This window comes from Cryptomeria japonica, chromosome 8, assembly GCF_030272615.1.
Source record: "Cryptomeria japonica chromosome 8, Sugi_1.0, whole genome shotgun sequence".
NCBI classification, from domain to species: Eukaryota; Viridiplantae; Streptophyta; class Pinopsida; order Cupressales; family Cupressaceae; genus Cryptomeria; species Cryptomeria japonica.
In genome coordinates this window covers 518,038,081-518,044,520 of record NC_081412.1, presented here as the reverse complement: position 1 = coordinate 518,044,520, position 6,440 = coordinate 518,038,081, and the positions used below count along the sequence as shown (strand labels likewise).

Genomic DNA, 6,440 nt, shown 5'->3' with positions numbered 1-6,440 from the left:
TATTTGCAGGTTAGCTGTTTCGGTTTTTTGAATGGTTCATTCCATATAGCGAACATAAGATTTATTACTAACTAATGGGAAACTTCAGATTGAATAAAAGAATGCTTTGCTGACATAACAGAGTGATCTCTTTTTTGGCCGGCAAGTATTTACACCATTTACTTCTTCACAAAAACTAGGTGAGTATGTGGCAAAAACTCAGTTGTAAAAATAAAAGGGGCCCGAACATGTTAAAAAATATCTAAATTAATTTTTTTAAATTAGTTTCATTCTTTTTGTCAACATTTAAGTATAAGTCACATTTCAATATGTCTTTTTTCTTTCTTATACTTCAAGTTATATTCAATCTATATGTTGTCAAGATGTTTGACAATGGTTTCAAATCTCTATGAGTTATAATGCAAATTCTAAGTTTTAGAATGTCTTTTAAAGTTTTAGACTTAGTCAAATTTCAGTTATTAATAGGTTCCTTAGCATTCTCTTACTCTCTCTATCTCACTACTTTATCTGTCCCAAATTTCAGACCTATGTATCATCTTATCACTCTTCCTCTATCCTCTCTCTCTACTACTCTATCTCACTCTCTCCTCTCTTCCCCAAGATCTAGACCTATCTCAATACCCCTCACTCTCTCACCCTCACACCCTCACAAGGGGTGCTACCCTCAACCTCATTTTGGTGAAGTAAAATGAGGTTGAGGAGCCACATCGGACACCTAGGACTTGACCCTCTAGTTCTATGTCTCCCCTAGTTTTCATAATAGCTGGAAAGAGGAAGATAAAAAATGTTTTGATGTAATATTTACTTTTAGCTTATCAAAAATAATTTGCTATTTCATTTTGTTTCAGTCTATCAGCCATCAACATTCCACAAGAGGATGTCATTTTGTATCCAATTTGCATTTATATCAATCAAATATATCTAGAATTAGCTTGTTTTGGGTACTTATTTATTAACTCATTTAATGCATCTCTTCATTGATTTTTGCAAAAATGATGCATTTCTAATTAAATTTAAGCAATTTTTTAAGTTGCCGAAGTATTGTCGAGTTTTCGCCGTGCTTTCACCAAGTTTTTGTTTCAAGCCTTGATGATTTTTTGTTTTTGGTGAGTAATTTAACTATACTTCAAAGCTTATTGAGTTCTCCTTTATGACTTCGATGTTAGAAGGATCTGGAAACGCAACCCAAAATTTTGTTGCAGAGTTTAATATCACCGCGTAGTGTCCCCTTCTCATGCCTCGACCACAGAATGATGCAAGTTCAACAAAACACTGTTAACCACTGTGACCAACTGTGTTAATGATCAGACTCAACTTCTGTCCATTCAACAAGGAAACGTTTCAAGTCAATTGCAGAAATAGATGAGACTCCATGATGATTTGCTCAACTCTCTTAAAATCACCCAAACTTCAATTATACACAGCAGTACAGATTGAGTAATTTCGGAGATATAATTGCCTGAGAATGACGTAGAAATTGCCGAAGGCATCTGTATTAAGCTACAAGTCCATCCTCTCTATCTCTGGTCAATGTTGAAATTGTTATCACCCGACTTATGGGTTTATTCGCGGCCAGCAGCGATTAATTTGTATGGCCAGCGGTGTCATAAATTTCTGACCAAATTTTCTCGTTAGAAATCGATTAATATCATAACCTTTGTTAATAAATCATCATGTCAAATCTCTGAAATTTGTCTTCATAGAAGAATTCACAAATTTCCACAACCGTCGAAATGGCAATGTTTAGAATTGTTTTCCTTGAATACGTAAAAACATCCATGTCACAAATTTCTGACCAAATTTTCTCGTTAGAAATCGATTAATATCATAACCTTCGTTAATAAATCATCATGTCAAATCTCTGAAATTTGTCTTCATAGAAGAATTCACAAATTTCCGCAACCGTCGAAATGGCAATGTTTAGAATTGTTTTCCTTGAATACGTAAAAACATCCACAAACTGATCAATAAAGGCCAATGTGAATTAGCTGAAATGGGTTTTCGTCCAATGAACCACTTGGATACTAGAGAGAGCTCTACAAAGAATATGATTTAGCTTCTTTTGAGGCTTCTAGAAGAAACAATTTATTTTAAAAAATGACTTTATAATTTTTAGTCCCTGCCTTAAGAGGGAATTAATGTTTTCATCTCCAGCATTAACATGCTTTGGTAACTGTGTAAATTGAAAAATTTAATCTTATACTAAAGTTTTATTTTTATTCTTATTAAACTATTTTAAAAATTATCAATTTTTTGATCAATCATTGGCTGTTTCAATTTTTGCTGGGGTTTATTTATTTTATTTTTGAAAATATTTGCTATTATTATTATACAAGGTATATTGCAACCCAGCTGTCAAATTGAAATTTTAAAATATTTGTTTATTTGTGCAGGTACATGATAGGTACAGGATTCATTATTAGTCCCTGCCTATATAGGCAGCGACTAATGTTTTCGCCTCGCCAAATTTCTATTAATCCTTGCTCGCGAAGCACGCTAGCAAATAAATAAATTGCTTTTACTATGGTCTGTAGCGTTTAGATTTAAAAAATAGAATTTTAGATATTTTTTTTCTTTTTGTGATTGGTCCTTCTTATTTTTTCCAGTGGTTTTTATATTTTTCGATTAAAAATTAAGAGAGAAAATCCCGTGACCAATGAAAAATGAGCAGGAAAAATTTAAAAATATTCCTAATGTTTCGAGGGTTTTGGTGGGTATGTGGCAGAATGGGAATAGTTCACGTGTCTATGTGTGACGTTGGGAATTTAGGACATTGACAGTTAGCATCCTCTAGAAAGTGCCCGAAACTACAACCTTCTTACACTCTGCTTCAAAGACCTCGTCTCCTGCAAGCGGCCGCTAATTCAACCAGGCTTATTGCTGCTGCTCACTCAGGTAGGCTTCATCATCTTCAATTCCGAATGTTAATTTTCCCTTAATGGGCTGAGAAATAAGAATTTGAGGTCTTGATGATAAGCTCATGCATTAGCGTCCATGTGTGTATTGGGCATAGGACTAGGTATTTTTTTGCATGTCCATTGAACAAAGCCTGGTAATGCGTACCCCATTTAGGGATCTTAAACCATGAATTAGCTTTTAACCCAGATACTAGTTATTGTGCGAGAAATCTAAAAGAATCTTGGGGGTCAGGTGTTACTAGTTTTTGTTAAGGCTCAAATTTGCACCCTACTAAACTACAAGTTTAGTAATTTGGCCTAACATGGGATTCACTTCTGCATGTGGGCAATGCGCAAACTTGAAATGAAACCTCCGGTTCCTAGGCCGGTTCCTATTGGATAAATCGCCTATTTGCTCTTCTAACAACTGAAAACTTGGTAGGAAAAGGGAAGAGAAAAGGAAAAATAAAAATAAACTAAGTAACTAGGTGATTCACCAAACTTTGAGGGAAACTAAAATGATAATGACAGGTCTCTAATTGCAAAAAATTTCTATTTTAGTGGGTAACACTTCTGTTCTATATAGGCCTGCATAAATGTTTCATAGAAAGGTCCTAGACTGAGCAATCAAGGAAAATATATATTCACATAAAAGCTCCATGTTCTTGTGGACACAAACTGCAACCTGCAAACAAAATACACTTCTGCAACTAGGCTCTTGATGAGACAAAATAACAAGGAATAATACAATTCACTGGTTACCTCTATCAATCATGCTATGAACACAAAGATACAGAAAGAAAAGAAGGCTTGAAAAAGAAACTTAATAAAACCTTGCTCCAAAAGATGCTGTCATCATATATTCAGTCTCCAAGATTGAGTTACAGAAAGTATACAAGAAAATATGCTAAGGACAAAATGTTGTCACAAGAGCCTTCTCTGCATAATCAGAACTAACTCCAAATGAAGTGTCTTTAGGCACTAAGTACAAAAAACCCCAACTGATTTGGGTCGGATGCAAGAAAAATGCCTCAAAAAGAGGAGTCTAGAAGACACCAAAGAGGGCTATAAACCTGGAAAAGTCTTCCTTAATAAATAATCAACCCAAAAGAGCACTAGAAACAGCCTCAAAACACTTAACCAAGTAATAAAAGCCCCCCAAAATGGTGGAAAAGTCCAACTTCGACCCTTTACCTAAAAATGCTCCAACCTCCCTAGATTTGCTCCATTTGGTTTCAAACAACCTCATGTTCCTATAAAGACGCTCTTGTCTCCAAAAATATCTCAACTCCTTTTGAATGCTTCCCAAGTGGTTATGAGTGATCCTATATGCTCTCCTTATGTCTCCAAACTGAAAAGACTTCTTTCAATGAAAGCCTTATCTCTCCTGAATTAACTCCTCCTTAAAAACTAAGTCAAAAGACTTAGTCTCCTTCTTGCATATGAGTATACCTTTTACATTTCGAATAATATTTAATTACAATTTATAATTGCATTGTAATTAAATATCTTTTACAAATAAATACCAGCTTTTGAAATAAGAATGAAAACAAAAATATAATAAAAATAAAACATATTTGATATTTTAATAAACATCCATTTATCAAATATGTTTGACTTTTATTATATTTTGAACATTTATTTAATCCCAGCGGACTTGAGGAAGAATTATCAAATATGACAAAGGGTTTTATAACCCTAAAAGTATCTCACTCCCATCGCATTTTCCTCATTTTGCAAAATGAAAACAACTTGGAAGGTTCTCGAGGGTTTGGTGCCGCCATGGATGAAGGTTGTTGGACTTTCTGGGTCTTCTCTTTAAATGCAAATTTCGTTTTTCACAGGTACGCAAATGACTCCTGATGAATGTTTCTCTGTTAATATACCATTGCTGGAAGTACGAAGAGGGTTTTTTCCTTTTGTTTCTTCGAGATCTCAACTCTGTATAAAGCCCTTTTTTTTTTTTTTTTTTATAATTTTTAAATGAACATTTTGTGTGTAACTTACAATCATTGCATTTCGTGAGATGATCTGTCTGTATTTCACAGTTTGCATACATATTTAACAGAAAAAATGCACGCTATCTGTTTTCACATTTGTGTTGGTCAAGCCAATAATCAAGCCACTGGCCCATGTCATTGTTCCAAAAGATAGCATCAATTGCAAGTTGCCGAGCAATAGAGCTTGAATGAAATCTTTAGCAACTGAATTTTTACCAAGAGCTTTGGCAAAAAAAAAAAAAAAAAAACTATATTCAATTCCATCTGCAATAAATAAGTATTCAGATCTACAGGTATGATAGAAGTGGTATGCAATGTTGTAAGATTTTTCTAATTACTCATCCATCGTGAACTGAAGTCCCATCCAGTTTCAGCAGTTGTAGCATCTGGGTGAAGACTGAAGAACAGTAGGGCATCCCCTTTGTTGGGCTTCACTGAATAGCCACGCTTGGCACATTCTGACCACGAATCATCTTTTGGCTGGCTCTGCTTTGATTCTGCATTAGGAAAGACAGTCTCTCCCCCCTTCACCACATTAGATAAATACATCAGCACTGTGGCAATTCTGTGACCACCCATGGCTTGATTGAGTTTATCATCAAAATGAGGTTCATATTTCTGGCCATTTTCGTAATGCAAAATCTGCATTACCTCTCCATTTTCTTTTGGAAGAAATGTCCAAGCTGCAATCCTTTCTTCGATCCTTGCAACAATTTCATCCTGGCCTTTACTCAAGAACATTCCTGAGCTTGTTCGGATTTCACTCATAACACTTTTCCCTGACTCATTGTCTGCAACCATGGATTTCTCCATCTTGTCTCTTGACAATGCAATGAGATGATCACACTCTTCATCTGTAAGGAAATTCTTGTACAAAAAGGCCCTGGGATGCCAAGACAACTGAGTTACTCGAGCTGGATCAAAGCCAGAAGGTGGACCATATTTCAATATGGAAAGTTTAGATGCATCCTTGCTAGTTCTCAATGGCATCCTATACGTTTCACCGAGCCATCCAGGGAGCTCCATTGCAGACTCTGCAAATCGGCTATACATTGCCACAATTATCAATACTCCTACAAACGGCGTCATGGTCGTTCAGATTTGAATCACCACAACAAAACCCAAGCTTTGCCGTACCCAAAAGATCAGTTGTAGTAACCACCCACTTGCGCTAGTGTAACCAGTTTCGATTGCCCAAAACCCTCAAAATCCCCTTTGTGTTTGAATCATTAGTAAATAATGACTATTTGCCTTCTATTTCCATCAATAAAACCACATGCATAACCAACATTGATTGCAGTTTCTATCTTGTCTCCAGTCAAAACCCAAATTTTGATACCAGCTTGCAGCAAAATATGAATGCACGTGGGAACATCATCTTGTAGCTTGTCCCCAATTGCTACACACCCAAGTAAAATAAATTGTTCCTCGATTAACTCTGCAACTTGATGTATTCTCTGTTCTCGGTCAGTTAAAGAAGACCTTGCTTCTTGAAACATTGCATTCCATGATTGGTACATACTAAAATCAAGAAACCGGTAAG

At 35.5% G+C, this 6,440-nt stretch overlaps 1 pseudogene; it reads right to left on the bottom strand.

The window, feature by feature from the left end:
* Positions 1-5,235: 5,235 nt before the first annotated feature.
* On the bottom strand, positions 5,236-6,124 carry LOC131050509 (probable prolyl 4-hydroxylase 7; annotated as a pseudogene).
* Between the last annotated feature and the right edge of the window lie 316 nt (positions 6,125-6,440).